Source organism: Bufo gargarizans, chromosome 8 (assembly GCF_014858855.1).
Source record: "Bufo gargarizans isolate SCDJY-AF-19 chromosome 8, ASM1485885v1, whole genome shotgun sequence".
NCBI lineage: Eukaryota > Metazoa > Chordata > Amphibia > Anura > Bufonidae > Bufo > Bufo gargarizans.
Window position 1 is genome coordinate 56,736,392 of NC_058087.1, and position 17,255 is coordinate 56,753,646.

Here is a 17,255-nt window from a genome sequence, read left to right on the forward strand (position 1 = left end):
CCTTTTTTTTTACAGACACCTAACACTATCTGGCTATCTATTTAGGTACCGTATTACACTAATAAAGGCACAGCAGTAACCACAGATTTAGCTGACTATAAATTTGAGGCCTAGTATTTAGGCGCTGGGTGACAGGTATACGTTTTACGGACAGAATTAGACTGGGATATGCACAGTAGCGTGTGTGTGAAGTTATTGAGAATGACCCTATCAGCACCTTGATTCTGATATACCCTTTTAGGGATGTATTTAAAGTAGGCCTGATACAGCAGAAAACCACTAAATTAGGAAATTGCTAAATTGGGAATTGTATTTCAATACAATGTATTAAATAACTTGCCCAGCCACAACAGTTGTCACGAGGGTATCGAGAACCACGCCTGACTCCGTTATACCCGGGGTCAGGAAGTCGCAGCGGTTGGCTGCACGCTCTATTTAAGATAGGGCTGTTTTCCTTATGGTAGCTTTCTGGGTTTGCTTTGCAAACCCTTTTGGCTCACTCAGGGATCCGTAGCTCCTTCTCCTCAGCTGTTCCTTGTCCAGCACTCCCAAACCTCCTTATATTCCTCTCTCACACTTCTCTGGTTGCCAGAGATAGAGCTTCCTGCCTGGACATCTATCCTGACCCACTGGAGCTGTGTTGCTGCGTTCTCTGACTGTTGATTCAGAACGCTACCCTCCGGATCCCTGTTGGACCTTTGTTGACAGTTGTTGTCGTCCACCTGGGTGTTTGTGTTTGTCTGTGTTTGTCTGTCCTCTCCCTGGTGTTTCCCTCTTAGTGCAGTGGTGAGGACTAGCGATCCCACCGGCCCGTTCACTATCTAGGGCTCATTTCAGGGAAAGCCAGGGTTTAGGCACGTGATCGCCGCACGGGTGAGGAACCCGTCTAGGGACGTCAGGGCAGTCAGGTGCCAGCCGCAAGGTGAGTTAGGGGTCACCACCTTTCCCTCTCCCTTAGGCAGGGCTTTCCCTGTTTTCCTCCCTGTGCGTGACACCGGTCATTACAACAGTACAGCAGTAACGACAGATTTAGCTGAATATAAATTTGAGGCCTAGTATTTAGGCGCTGGGTGACAGGTATAGATTTACTGACAGAATTAGACTTGGAAATGCACAGTAGCGTGTGTGTGAAGTTATTCAGAATGACCCTATGTGCACCTTGAATATTATATACCCTTTTAGGGATAGATTTCAAATAGCTCTGATACAGCAGAAACCACTAAATTAGGAAATTGCTAAATTGGGAATTGTATTTCAACCCAGAACAAAAAATGTGCTTTGACAAACACTAAATAACTTGACCAGCCACACCAGTAACGACAGATTTAGCTGGATATAAACTTGAGGCCTAGTATGTCACGGCTGAGGATGGGGGAAACCCTCAGCCGTGAGATGCCAGGTGTTGTAGTGGCTACTCGGCCATGAGAACAGGATAGGGAGCAGGTCACCTCCTACAGCGTCCTTATCCTGACCCTAACTCCTAACTTGCATGGGCCGACCTTTGAGGTAGGAGGACCCATGCGCAGGAACCTCGGAGCCCTATCTTACCCTCCGCAGATCCCTGCGCTAGGAGCTGGGTAAGACGACCTACTCCTCCTTGACACGGAGGAGCAGGAGTCTCAATGGCCAAGCTGTTGGGAAAAGGGGAACAGAAACAGCAATACGGAAATGGCAGGCGAACAACAAGTTCACCAACCTGCCACAGCCTTGCTGACTGGATCCCTACACAAACAGAGATCCAGAACCGTATGCTGCACAGAAACATATAAAGGTCCCAACAGAGACAACTTGCTACAACACACACAGAAAGACATAGGCATACAACTATACATTTTCACCATAACATAGACCTAGCATACATTAAATCTATGACCACAGTGGTGGCTCTCACAGGCAGACTGGGAAACACAGGAGGCTGCTCCAGCTAGCAAGGCTGCAGCAACCTACTGAGCCCTGCCAACGCCCCAGACTATATAGGCCAAGAAGCCACACCCACAGTCGGACACACCCAGTGACATCACACACACTGGGAAGGAAGTTAACCCTTCCAGCACACAGAAGGGAAAACACACATATAAGGGGAAGTGCACACAAAACATAATACACCGTGCACACAACACACACACCTAACAAAAAGGGAGTCAGGTGAGACCGCATGCAACTGCAGCACGCTGCCTAGCCACGCTCAGACTGCTGCTGCACATACACATGAGCCAACGGGTTGCCCGCGGCAACCACAAGTTAGGCCACACGCCAGCGGCCCTCACCTGTGGTTTTAACCCACACGAAACCGCAGGCAACCGCATGCGGATAGAGAGTCACGGTCATAGCCATGGCCGTGACATACAATAAAAGTCAGTCCTGTGTCCCAATAAGGGCAGATACTTGCGCTGCTGCAGGCTCCGGAGTAGTGTGGTAGGTATTTACACTCAATGCAAATAATAGAAAGTTTGGAACCGCACTGCTCTAGACTAGATTCCCCGGTCACTGATGGATGGCATTGGGCTCCACAAGCCTTTTCTTTATCACCCCAGCAGGGTCCGATCTTCCAAACACAATAGCCTCTATGAGGTTCAAAAGGATAGGCAAAATAGTGAAGTACCCTTTATCAGATGGTTTAAAAAGGTTTTAATCTACTCACAAGAGTCGTTCAACAAAAGGCATATAGTAATTTCACTTTAAATCGTCTCGTTCCTGCCCGACCCGGGTTTCGCTGCCTCGCTTCTTCAGGGGCGAACTGCGCATATGCGCAATCGGGCTCCTTAAATAGCCCAGCTGCCTCGTTACATTCAATGTTTAACCGGATCGTATCCGGGAATTATACAGCAAACTTTTGCATTATATACTTTTAAAGCAGCATTATTTTCATCGTAGTTGTTATCATCAACTTGATCATAAATCATGACCACTCTTCTCTTATGTCACAATATCATTATAGTCAGCCTAATCATAATCCATGACCACATTTATCTAATACAACAATTCCTACTAATAGCCACACTTTAAACACATTTTCCAAAAGTTGTTACACATTATTTTCACATCTCATAACCTTGTTCGTCATCCCCTTTTGTCTATCAATATTCATAATACCGTCATTTCACCCCACCTTCTCCTAGATCGTCATTCGAGTCTGCCCAATCCCGCCTCCCTTATTACCTCCAGCCACGTCACACCATGACGCTGCCCTATCAAGGCAGTCCAGCCCCTTGACGTCACTCGAAGGTCCTCAAGAGGCGAGATGGGGAAGAATCAAATAGCGCACCAGGTAAAATTATATCACAAAAGACACGGTTTCAGGTCAAATTCAATATTTAATCCACCTGGCTGCAGAGTCCCTAGCTGGTAGATCCACTCGACCTCTTTCTTGTTTATTTGTGCCAGTGAATCCCCTCCTCGCCAATGTGGTCTAACAGTCTCAACTCCAGCAAATTTCAAACCCCGTGGATTTTTCCCGTGTACAAGTTTGAAATGGGCTGATACACTATGGGTGATAAGACCTTTTTTAATATTTCGTATATGTTCTTGTATTCGAACTTTTAGCTTCCTTATTGTTCTACCCACGTACTGGAGCCCACATGGGCACTCCAGTACGTATATGGGAGGGAGAAAAGAGTGTTCTGAGTAGGGGCCTAAAATATGCCCCTAATCAGAAGATTAACAAGTTTGAGGCATTTCTTGATATCCACAAGTTTATTCGGAAAATTAATATGGCCAAATACTGGATCAATAACCCTGCACCACAAAGTAGAAATTCTGTAGAACTACCTACACAAATTGAAGAGAAAGAAGGGATTGTACATACAAATATGAAAGGAAAATCAAAGTTTTTCCCAAAAAATCGGAATAATGAATGTGTGGAGGCCTTTAAAACAGGCCTGCTAAAAGAATTAGAAGAGATGGATACAAATAAGGTGAAACAGAATCTCAGTTATAAAGAAAGAAAAGCCCTTAAAGACCTGGAAAAAAAACCAGATTTAATAATTAAGCCGGCAGACAAAGGGGGGGGGGGGGGTGGTCGTAATGAATAAAGAAAAATATGAGATAGAAATGGCAAGATTGGTATCGGACGCAACAACGTATAGAAAATTGAAAAGTAATCCCACTCAAGAATATAAAAAGATCCTTGATAATATCTTGAAAGAGGGCTATAAAAAGGGGATACTAGATAAAAAAGAATATGAATACCTTACCGAAATTCGCCCCAAGTTTTGCCAACATTTTTATGGGGGCATGGGAAGAGACCACTATCCTTCCCACACTAGGAGCAGATACCCCAGGAGGAAGATTGACCTTCTGGAGGAGGTATATCGATGACTGTCTCCTAGTGTGGGAAGGAGAGAGAGAAGGTCTTGAGTCCTTCATCTGTCAACTAAATAACAACCACTGGAATTTGAAATTTGTGGGGGAAATTAGTAATAGTTCAGTGAATTTCCTTGATCTATGCATACGGATAGAAGACGGCCAGTTCCTGACCAGTTCATACTTTAAGGAGACAGACGTCAACTCCTATATTGATGTGACTAGTTGCCACTACGGACCTTGGCTCAAGAATATCCCAAAGGGACAGTTCAAGAGGATGGCCCGTAATTGCACAAAAACGGAAGAATATAGAACACAAAGTAATATACTAAAAAACAGGTTTATTGAAAGGGGTTATGATGAGGCGGATCTGGACGTATGCATAAATACTGTGGAAAAAGAGGAAAAGGAAGAAAGTGATAACACAAAGGGAATAGTGAAGAAAAAAGAGAATAGGGACTATAAGTTTTCATTTGTGACAAAGTATTGTTCCATGTCCGATAATATTAAGAAAATGGTAAAAAAGAACTGGGGGACACTGAAGAATGACCCGGTTTTAGGAAAGATCATACCCGAAAATCCTTCCTTTATTTTTAAAAAAGTGGCCAATATTAAAACCAAGCTTGTACACAGCGCTATTCCACCAGCAAATATCAAAATAAATAGAGAGGGAGGAAAGTTTACTTGGTGTGGTTTCTGCGCAGGCTGCAGAAACCGGAACACAAAGGAACATAAGAGAAACAGCAATAGCATAATATCTAGCAAGAATGGAATGGAATTCCGCATAAGAGGGAACTGTTCATGCGAAAACGAGAATGTCATATACGTACTGGAGTGCCCATGTGGGCTCCAGTACGTGGGTAGAACAATAAGGAAGCTAAAAGTTCGAATACAAGAACATATACGAAATATTAAAAAAGGTCTTATCACCCATAGTGTATCAGCCCATTTCAAACTTGTACACGGGAAAAATCCACGGGGTTTGAAATTTGCTGGAGTTGAGACTGTTAGACCACATTGGTGAGGAGGGGATTCACTGGCACAAATAAACAAGAAAGAGGTCGAGTGGATCTACCAGCTAGGGACTCTGCAGCCAGGTGGATTAAATATTGAATTTGACCTGAAACCGTGTCTTTTGTGATATAATTTTACCTGGTGCGCTATTTGATTCTTCCCCATCTCGCCTCTTGAGGACCTTCGAGTGACGTCAAGGGGCTGGACTGCCTTGATAGGGCAGCGTCATGGTGTGACGTGGCTGGAGGTAATAAGGGAGGCGGGATTGGGCAGACTCGAATGACGATCTAGGAGAAGGTGGGGTGAAATGACGGTATTATGAATATTGATAGACAAAAGGGGATGACGAACAAGGTTATGAGATGTGAAAATAATGTGTAACAACTTTTGGAAAATGTGTTTAAAGTGTGGCTATTAGTAGGAATTGTTGTATTAGATAAATGTGGTCATGGATTATGATTAGGCTGACTATAATGATATTGTGACATAAGAGAAGAGTGGTCATGATTTATGATCAAGTTGATGATAACAACTACGATGAAAATAATGCTGCTTTAAAAGTATATAATGCAAAAGTTTGCTGTATAATTCCCGGATACGATCCGGTTAAACATTGAATGTAACGAGGCAGCTGGGCTATTTAAGGAGCCCGATTGCGCATATGCGCAGTTCGCCCCTGAAGAAGCGAGGCAGCGAAACCCGGGTCGGGCAGGAACGAGACGATTTAAAGTGAAATTACTATATGCCTTTTGTTGAACGACTCTTGTGAGTAGATTAAAACCTTTTTAAACCATCTGATAAAGGGTACTTCACTATTTTGCCTATCCTTTTGAACCTCATAGAGGCTATTGTGTTTGGAAGATCGGACCCTGCTGGGGTGATAAAGAAAAGGCTTGTGGAGCCCAATGCCATCCATCAGTGACCGGGGAATCTAGTCTAGAGCAGCGCGGTTCCAAACTTTCTATTATGGCCGTGATATAGTATTTAGGCGCTGGGTGACAGGTATACGTTTACTGACAGAATTAGACTGGGATATGGCCAAAAAATAAACAGACTATTGCTGGTTAAATGCACTTGGTGTGACAGCTTGACCAACCACACTACTGAGGGTTAAATGCACTTGGTGACAGGCGCAGCTTGCCCCTGATGTAGTATATGGCCAAAAAATAAACAGACTATTGCTGGTTAAATGCACTTTGTGTGACAGCTTCACCCTGATGTAGGATTTAGCAAAAAAACAACCACACCATTGAGGGTTAAATGCACTTGGTGACAGCTTGCCCCTGATGTAGTATATGGCCAAAAAATAAATAGACTATTGCTGGTTAAATGCACTTGGTGTCACAGCTTGACCCTGATGTAGGCTTTAGCCAAAAAACAACCACACCATTGAGGGTTAAATGCACTTGGTGACGGGCGCAGCTTGCCCCTGATGTAGTATATGGCCAAAAAATAAACAGACTATTGCTGGTTAAATGCACTTGGTGTGACAGCTTGACCCTGATGTAGGCTTTAGCCAAAAAACAACCACACCATTGAGGGTTAAATGCACTTGGTGGCAGCTTGTGCTGGCGCAACACAAGACACAAAATGGCCGCCGATCACCCCAGAAAAAAGTGACTGAAAAACGCTCTGGGCAGCCTAAAAACAGTGAGCAATTCAATAGCAGCAGTTCAATCATCCACAGCTGCAGATCGATCACTGGATGGAGTCTTTTGGAGGAGTTAATCAGCCTAATCTCGCCCTACTGTTGCAGCTGCAACCTCTCCCTACGCTAATCAGAGCAGAGTGACGGGCGGCGCTATGTGACTCCAGCTTAAATGGAGGCTGGGTCACATGGTGCTCTGGCCAATCACAGCCATGCCAATGGTAGGCATGGCTGTGACGGCCTCTTGGGGCAAGTAGTATGACGCTTGTTGATTGGCTGCTTTGCATCCTTTCAAAAAGCGCCAAGAAAGCGACGAACACCGAACCCGATCCCGGACTTTTACGAAAATGTCCGGGTTCGGGTCCGTGTCACGGACACCCCAAAATTCGGTACGAATCCAAACTATACAGTTCGGGTTCGCTCATCCCTACTTATAACTGAACAACTGATAGTCCGGAAAATCTGAAACTTGCAGGTGTTAGAGGGCTAGGTATATCCTTCAAGCTTTGTAAAGGGTTTGACTGGGTTGCCTTTGGGTTGTGAGATATTTGAATCAGAACTGAAGCAATTTTCCCATTGACAATAATAGAAAAATCATAAAAACTAGGCCCCACTTAAGCTCTTATAACTCAACAACTGATAGTCCGGAAAATCTTAAACTTGCAGGTATTAGAGGGCTAGGTATATCCTCCAAGCTTTGTAAAGGGTTTGACTGGGATGCCTTTGGGTTGTGAGATATTTGAATCAGAACCGAAGCAATTTTCCCATTGACAAATATAGGAAAATCATAAAAACTAGGCCCCACTTAAGCTCTTATAACTCAACAACTGATAGTCCGGAAAATCTTAAACTTGCAGGTATTAGAGGGCCAGGTATATCCTTCAAGCTTTGTAAAGGGTTTGACTGGGTTGCCTTTGGGTTGTGAGATATTTGAATCAGAACCGAAGCAATTTTCCCATTGACAATTATAGAAAAATCATAAAAACTAGGCCCCACTTAAGCTCTTATAACTCAACAACTGATAGTCCGGAAAATCTGAAACTTGCAGGTGTTAGAGGGCTATCTATATCCTTCAAGCTTTGTAAAGGGTTTGACTGGGTTGCCTTTGGGTTGTGAGATATTTGAATCAGAACTGAAGCAATTTTCCCATTGACAATAAAAGGAAAATCATAAAAACTAGGCCCCACTTAAGCTCTTATAACTCAACAACTGATAGTCCGGAAAATCTGAAACTTGCAGGTGTTAGAGGGCTAGGTATATCCTTCAAGCTTTGTAAAGGGTTTGACTGGGTTGCCTTTGGGTTGTGAGATATTTGAATCAGAACCAAAGCAATTTTCCCATTGACAATTATAGGAAAATCATAAAAACTAGGCCCCTACTTAAGCTCTTATAACTCAACAACTGATAGTCCGGAAAATCTGAAACGTGCAGCTGTTAGAGAGCTAAGTATATCCTCCAAGCTTTGTAAAGGGTTTGACTGGGATGCCTTTGGGTTGTGAGATATTTGGATCAGAACTGAAGCAATTTTCCCATTGACAATTATAGGAAAATCATAAAAACTAGGCCCCACTTAAGCTCTTATAACTCAACAACTGATAGTCCGGAAAATCTGAAACGCGCAGCTGTTAGAGGGCTAAGTATATCCTCCAAGCTTTGTAAAGGGTTTGACTGGGATGCATTTGGTTTGTGAGATATTTGGATCAGAACTGAAGCAATTTTCCCATTGACAATTATAGGAAAATCATAAAAACTAGGCCCCACTGTTAGAGAGCTAAGTATATCCTCCAAGCTTTGTAAAGGGTTTGACTGGGATGCCTTTGGGTTGTGAGATATTTGGATCAGAACTGAAGCAATTTTCCCATTGACAATTATAGGAAAATCATAAAAACTAGGCCCCACTTAAGCTCTTATAACTCAACAACTGATAGTCCGGAAAATCTGAAACGTGCAGCTGTTAGAGGGCTAAGTATATCCTCCAAGCTTTGTAAAGGGTTTGACTGGGTTGCCTTTGGGTTGTGAGATATTTGAATCAGAACCGAAGCAATTTTCCCAAATTCATAAAAACTAGGCCCCACTTAAGCACTCATATCTCATCCAATTAAAAGTCCAAAAGATCTGTTACTGGCAGGTTTTAGAGGGATAGGTATAACCTTCAAGTGTTATAAAGGGTTTGATTAGGCTGCGTTTAGGTTCTGAGATATTTGGATCAGAACCTGAGCAATTTTCCCATTGATAATAATAGAAAAATTATAAAAAGTAGGCCCCACTTAAGCACTAATATCTCACCAACTGATTGTCCAGAAGATCTGAAACTTGCAAATTTAATAGGGCTAGGGATAACCTCCAAGCTTTGTAAAGGGTTTGACTGGGTACTGGGTTGCCTTTGGGTTGTGAGATATTCAGACTTTTCGCTCCCAGGCTGAATTTACAAGTCTGTAAATAAAACTTCAAAAGAATATTGAATACTTACAAAGTGAAGTTAAAGAAAGAAAGCACCGCAAGTATAACAGAGATAAAAAGGACTATTGAAACTAAAAATAATCGAGCCAATTATCGCAGAGTGTATAATCGCAACGAATATACTGATATATCTGAGTCAGACGTATCAGATCCTGAAAGTAATACCTCTAATTACAAAACAGGTTATAGATCCAGATACAAGCATAGAGGAAACAGGTCCAACTATAATCAGGCTAAAAATAGAGGAAATTTCCAGCAGAGTCCGAGATGTCCAAATCCAGAACCAATAAACAGCAATGGAGCAATGAGGGGAGGGAAAGAGCAGACAACTTCAGTATTACCATCTTCCTGTTCATTATCATCACAAATAGTAGGGAGTGGCCAGGCAGGGACCACTACACAACCAGGGACCACCACCCAAACGTTCATGCCCCATTTTTTGGTCCCTGGAGTACAAGTCAGACAGGGACAAGTGGATATCGCCAGGGGACATAGCTGCTGGACCAAATAGCACCAAAATGCAAATTATTAATCTCACCAGTCTAGTACTTACAACAGAACATGAAACCCTACTACAGAAAGGACTATCATTTACACTCTTACCATATTTTGATTGTTTTAGTTGGGTAAAAGATATTAATTTGTTTGCGAGGAAATTGGCCCTGCATAAGGAACATAAAAATTCAGAAAGGGATCCAATGAAATTAAGAGTAAAAGAAGATCAAGCAATACAAATTTTAGAAGAACTACAGAGGAAAATATTGTCACCGATCGCACCCTTTAGTACCCTAACCCCACAATCTAGGTTTACTCCATCATTTACTAAGTTTGGGAAAATTGAGTCGTTTGTAGATTTAGTTACCAGGGATCTTAAAAAAATAAAAACTAAGAAAGCACTGGTGGGATCAAATCTAACTATAGCAGAAAGAGCAGCTCTGGACAATCTGATGACAAATGGAAATATAGAGATAAAACCTTCAGACAAGGGTGGCAATATAGTGCTTCTTACAAAGGAGTACTATTTACAAATGGTGATGGCGTTATTAGAAGATACTAATATCTATCTGTTATTAAAAGAAAATCCTACAGAAAAATGTAAACGAGACCTAAAGGTCATTCTGAATAGCGCCAAAGAGAGAAACCTCATTACCAAAGAGGAATTTAAAGTTCTATACAATCCCAAACCGACCATAGCCACCTTTTATGCAATCCCCAAAGTGCATAAGAATAGGGATCCCATACCAGGGAGGCCCATAGTATCGGGTAACCAGAGCCTGTGTGAAGGGATCAGCAGCTATGTGGACCAGATGATATCCCCATTTGTGTCCAGCCTGTCCTCTTACCTCAAAGATACTAAGGACACTCTGACCAAACTCCAGGGCATTCAGTTCAACAAGACCACGATGATAGCTAGCCTAGATGTAGAGGCGCTTTATACCAGCATAGGACATAACTTGGGCCTTGAAGCAATTAAATATTACTTAAATACAAAAGGCACACAGTATCAGGAGCACAATCACTTTGTTTTATCACTATTACATTTTTTGTTAACACATAATTATTTCATGTTTAACGGGAAGTATTATTTACAGATCACTGGCACAGCAATGGGCACGATTTGTGCACCTAGTTTTGCAAATTTGTTTCTAGGGTGGTGGGAAGAACGCACATTTTTCAGCGATGAAAATCACAAATACACTAATCACATATTATATTGGGGTAGTTTTATAGACGACATTTTAATTTTGTGGGACAGCACGAGCACTTTGTTTCTTGAGTTTGTTGAAGAACTGAACAACAACTCACTAGGCGTCAAGTTTACTGCCGAAATAGATAAAAAGACTCTGAACTTCTTGGACCTCAATATTGCCCTGGAAGAGGACGGGAGTGTTAAAACTATAATATACAGAAAACCTACCTCTACCAATAGTTTACTCCATTGAAAAAGTTACCACCCCATGAGCCTTAAAAAAGGAATTCCAATGGGGCTTACCTTAGGGCTAAAAGAAACTGCTCAACGGAAGAGGGTTTTGAGGAAGAGCGCAGACTATTATACAACAGATTCCTGTCCAGAGGATACCCTAAAAAAAACATTACACTACGCGTATAATCAAGCCAAAAAAAGTAATAGAACCAGTCTACTTCATAATAGCAAAGGGTCTGGGAACCCAATTGAAAAAGTAGTGAGATGTATAGGTAATTTCGATGGGCAACATGAACAAATACGGAACATTATAGGGAGACACTGGCATATATTACTCTCTGATGAAGAACTGAAAGAGATCATTACCTCCAAACCAACCATAACATACAGGAGAGGGCAGAATATCAAAGCAAAATTGGTGCATCGTCAATTTGTCCAAGGTACTAAACGAGATAAACCTACCTGGCTCCACACGGTAGGATCATATCCTTGCGGTGACTGTAATTTCTGTGAAAAAATGGTCCCAAAAAAAGAATTTATCAATCCTATTGATAATAAAAAATACAAAATTAAGGAATATATTAACTGTAAATCAATGGGAGTGATATATGCCATACAATGTTCCTGTCCCAAAATTTACGTGGGCAAAACCACACAAGAGCTTAGGAGACGGATTTCTAAACATCTTAGCACCATAAACCAAATTAGTGATACACCTCTCTCCAGACATGTGCAAAATGAACACAATGGGAATGCCCAACACCTCCCTCAGAGTGTGGGGCATTCAAAAATTAAAGCTAGGCCCCAGAATGGGGAATTTAGATAGGAAGCTAAGGCAAGAGGAAGCTCGGTGGATATACCGCCTAGGCAGCCTGGCCCCGAATGGCTTGAATGAAGGATTCACATATGCCTCATTCCTCTGAGTGAGATTCTAATTGAATTTAGAATTATAATACTTAATAACAAGAGAAAAATCACTAATGGAACTATACCGAGGATTCAGATAGGGCGATAAACCTGGCATATAAACCTGCAAATAGGAGTAAGGTAGGTAGATGTGCGAGCATTCTATAAGATTAATTATACCATATCCTGACAGCTCCCCCTAGTATAGTAATAGTCAACTAATATGAATAATTGGAACAAAAATTAATGTAATAAAATAAGATAAAAGAAAAATAAAAAAATAAAAGTATACTCACCTGATGGTCATTGGGGACCTGTAGTGGATGTTGGTCGTGTAAGAGGAGACAAGCCATGCCTGGGTGCCAAGTGGGCCAGGAGTGCAGAAGGAGGAGCCTAAAAAGGGAAAGGATAGAAGATAAATTATAGAGACTGTAACCAAGCCACTAATAACAACCATGGTGATGAAATAGCATCCAGGAAATAGAATCCTGGCACATATAAGTGTGAATGGTTATGGAAGATGGAGTTAAGTACATAGGGCCCAGCTGGATGCAGTTGCATTCCAGTGGATCGCCCCGAGTATAGGTGCAAGAACAGCATAATAAGCATAGCTCTATTTCCACCCTAGACAACCACAGGAGAGTAGGCACCCCAACTGTATATGTTTTAAAGGAGGAGAGCATATTTAAAAGAAGAAAAACTACCACAAGAGGACACAGTTTTAAATTAGAGGGGCAAAGGTTTAAAAGTAATATAAGGAAGTATTACTTTACTGAGAGAGTAGTGGATGCATGGAATAGCCTTCCTGCAGAAGTGGTAGCGGCAAATACAGTGAAGGAGTTTAAGCATGCATGGGATAGGCATAAGGCTATCCTTCATATAAGATAGGGCCAGGGACTATTCATAGGATTCAGATATATTGGGCAGACTAGATGGGCCAAATGGTTCTTATCTGCCGACACATTCTATGTTTCTATTAAATATCTGTATAAATAATAAATTAGATACATTTGGACCTCACTGGATGAGTAAAAAAGTACCTGGACATTAGGCCAGCACAATATATCGCCAAAGCAATCGCAATTAATTGCCATATCGCAATCGCCATATGGCCGACCCAAAAATGCTGCAATTATATTACCATATTTTTCGCTTTATAAGACAAACTTTTTCCCCCCCAAAAGTGGGGGGGGGGGGGAATGGCAGTGCGCCTTATAAAGCGATGGTTGACTTTTTACGTGGTTGACACGGATGTATCGCCGGCCGCTATGCTGCACAGCGCGGCCGGCGATACATTAGTTACAGTATGGGGAGGGAGGAGGGGCTGGAGGCAAGTCGTTATTGTTCTTTTATTTATTCTATTTTATTTCTCTGTTCTGTGCAGTGCTATTAAGAAAATGGCAAGTTTTGTATTTTGTACTTTTGCAGTAATGCAAATATGTTATTTAATTTAGTAAAAGATGTTTTATTTTGAAAAACACTGTGCATTTCAGTTCTTGAGGTAAGCATAACTACATTTCAGCATTATCAGTAATTTGTGTGTGCTTTTGCCTTGAAAATCCAAGCAAATAGACCTCTAGAACAATTCCCTTAAAATATTGCATCGCATACCGTTATCGCAATTTTTAGGGCCCTAATCGCAATCGCACAAAATTCCCATATCGTGCAGCCCTACCGGACATGTGGGATAACGTCCTGATATGTGCAACATGACTGATACCTCTTAGGAGTAAGTTCCAATGAAAGCGCAGGAATATCTATATCGGCCGAGCCTACCATGTGGCGCAAACGCAGTGAGATAATCTATCTGTCCCCCATCAAAGATGTGCCTAAGGAGAAAAACTGAAGTATCTGGGCATGCGCAGTTAAGAAATTGTCACGGACGGTGTACAGGAAACAAGGCAAAGCAAAATGCATAAATGACTCGCTGGATCCAAAAGCTAAGGAACCAAAAGGGAGACCCCTGCAGAACACCTGGCACTTTCCCTGGCTGCTCAGCCTATGCAAAGATCTGAATGGTGGAGGTTTGCATATCCACGTACCTTGACTATATAACCCCTGAGCACCCTACAATAGTGAGGGGACACGACCACCGGCTCCCTACACAAGATACGGAGGGAGTCAGGGTCACCTGGGATCCAGCAAACAGAAAATAGCAGATAAATGTTCAACACTTAGCTTTGTAGCAGAGAGGAGAACAAGACCAGCATGCACACACACTCTAGGAAGAAGTATAAGCCGCCCAGAAAAGCATTCTGGGGAGGAATTTAAAGGGAAGCAATTAGTCCAACACATGACAGCTGAGAGAGGCTAACGAGATGAGTAACTGAATACCACATCAAAGAAAGTCAAGGGGGAGGATCTGAAAGGCCTCTGTCAGAGCTTCTCAGCTGTCTGGTTGTGACAGTACCCCTCCCTCTACGAGTGGACTCCGGACACTCAGAACCCACCTTCTCAGGATGGGACCTATGGAAAGCCCTGATGAGACGAGAGGCCTTAATGTCCGTCACTGGGACCCACATCCTCTCCTCAGGACCATACCCCTCCCAATGAACAAGGTACTGAAGAGAACCGCGGACAAGACGAGAATCCACAATCCTAGAGACCTGAAATTCAAGATTCCCATCAACCATAATCGGAGGAGGAGGCAAAGGCGAGGGTACAATGGGTTGAACATAAGGTTTCAATAAGGACTTATGAAAAACATTATGGATCTTCCAAGTCTGAGGAAGATCAAGACGGTATGCAACAGGATTGATGACAGACAGGATTTTGTAAGGCCCAATAAACCTAGGACCCAACTTCCAGGAGGGAACCTTCAATTTGATATTCTTGGTGGACAACCACACCAGATCACCAACATTCAGGTCCGGACCAAGCACACGTCTCTTATCTGCCACACGCTTATATCTCTCACTCATGCTCTTTAGATTATCCTGAATCTTTTGCCAAATAGATGACAAAGACAAGGAGAATCTGTCCTCATCAGGTAAACCAGAAGACCCCTCTCCCGAGAAAGTCCCAAACTGCGGATGAAACCCATATGCACCAAAAAATGGTGACTTATCAGAGGACTCCTGACGACGGTTATTTAAAGCAAACTCAGCAAGGGACAAAAAAGAACACCAATCCTCTTGATTCTCCGCCACAAAACAGCGCAGATATGTCTCCAGATTCTGATTGACGCGCTCTGTCTGGCCATTCGACTGCGGGTGGAAAGCAGAAGAGAATGACAACCGAACCCCCAAGCGAGAACAGAAAGCCTTCCAGAATCTGGAAACAAACTGCGTGCCCCTATCAGAGACTATGTCTGAAGGAATACCGTGCAATTTGACAATGTGATCAATAAATGCCTGCGCCAGCGTCTTAGCATTGGGCAAACCAAGAAAAGGGATGAAATGCACCATTTTGCTAAAACGGTCCACCACCACCAGAATCACAGTCTTCCCCGAGGAACGAGGCAGGTCCGTTATGAAGTCCATGGACAGATGTGTCCAAGGACGGGAAGGAATGGGTAAGGGAAGAAGAGGACCTGATGGCCGTGAATGAGGGACTTTGGCACGAGCGCAAGTCTCGCAGGCTGCCACAAAACCCTCAACCGACTTACGAAGCGCAGGCCACCAGAATCTCCGAGCGATGAGATCCAGTGTGGCTCTTACCCCCGGGTGCCCAGCAAGGACCGTATCGTGGTGTTCTTTAAAAATCTTGTGTCTTAAAGCGAGAGGCACAAACAACCTCCCAGGAGGACAAAGATCAGGAGCCTCTGACTGGGCTGCCTGCACCTCTGCCTCCAATTCAGGAAAAAGAGCCGAGATCACCACACCTTCAGCCAAAATGGGACCCGGGTCTTCAAAATTCCCGCCTCCCGGAAAACAACGTGACAGGGCATCTGCCTTCACATTCTTAACTCCAGGGCAGAACGTGACAACAAAATTAAACCTAGAAAAGAACAAAGACCATCTGGCCTGTCTCGGGTTCAGACGCTTGGCTGACTCCAAGTAGGCCAGATTTTTATGGTCAGTAAATACGGTAATAGGGTGTCTGGCTCCCTCTAGCCAATGGCGCCATTCCTCAAAAGCCAACTTGATGGCCAACAATTTCCTATCTCCCACATCGTAATTTCTCTCTGCGGAGGAGAGTTTTCTTGAGAAAAAGGCACAAGGTCGCCAATTGGCAGGAGAGGAACCCTGAGACAAGACCGCCCCCACACCCACCTCAGAAGCATCAACCTCAACTATGAAGGGTAAAGAAACATCAGGTTGCACCAAGATGGGAGCGGAAGCAAAACTCTCCTTGATATCAGAAAAAGCCTTACGCGCCTCTACTGACCAAGAAGAAAAATCTACCCCCTTTCTGGTCATATCAGTGAGTGGTTTAACAATAGAAGAATAATTCAAAATGAACTTCCTGTAATAATTGGCAAAGCCCAAAAAACGCATCAGCGCCTTCTGATTCTCAGGAAGCTCCCACTCAAGCACAGCGCGGACCTTCTCGGGGTCCATGCAAAAACCAGAAGCGGAGAGAAGAAACCCCAGAAATTGAATTTCTGGAACCGCAAACACACATTTTTCCAGTTTCGCATATAATTTATTCTCTCGCAGGATGAGCAAGACCTGACGTAAATGTTCCTTATGAGTTTTGAAATCGGGAGAAAAAAATCAAAATGTCATCCAAATACACCAATACAAATTTTCCCATCAAATGATAAAAAATGCTGTTCACGAAATGCTGAAAAACGGCTGGGGCATTCATCAAACCAAAAGGCATAACCAAATTTTCAAAATGGCCCTCAGGGGTATTGAAGGCCGTCTTCCATTCGTCCCCTTCTCTGACCCTGACCAGGTTTTATGCCCCTCTTAGATCTAATTTGGAAAAGACTTTAGCCCCAACAACCTGGTTAAACAGGTCCGGGATCAGAGGAAGCGGATAAGGGTCACGAATTGTGATACTGTTCAGCTCCCTGAAATCCAGACAAGGTCTTAAAGAACCATCTTTTTTCTT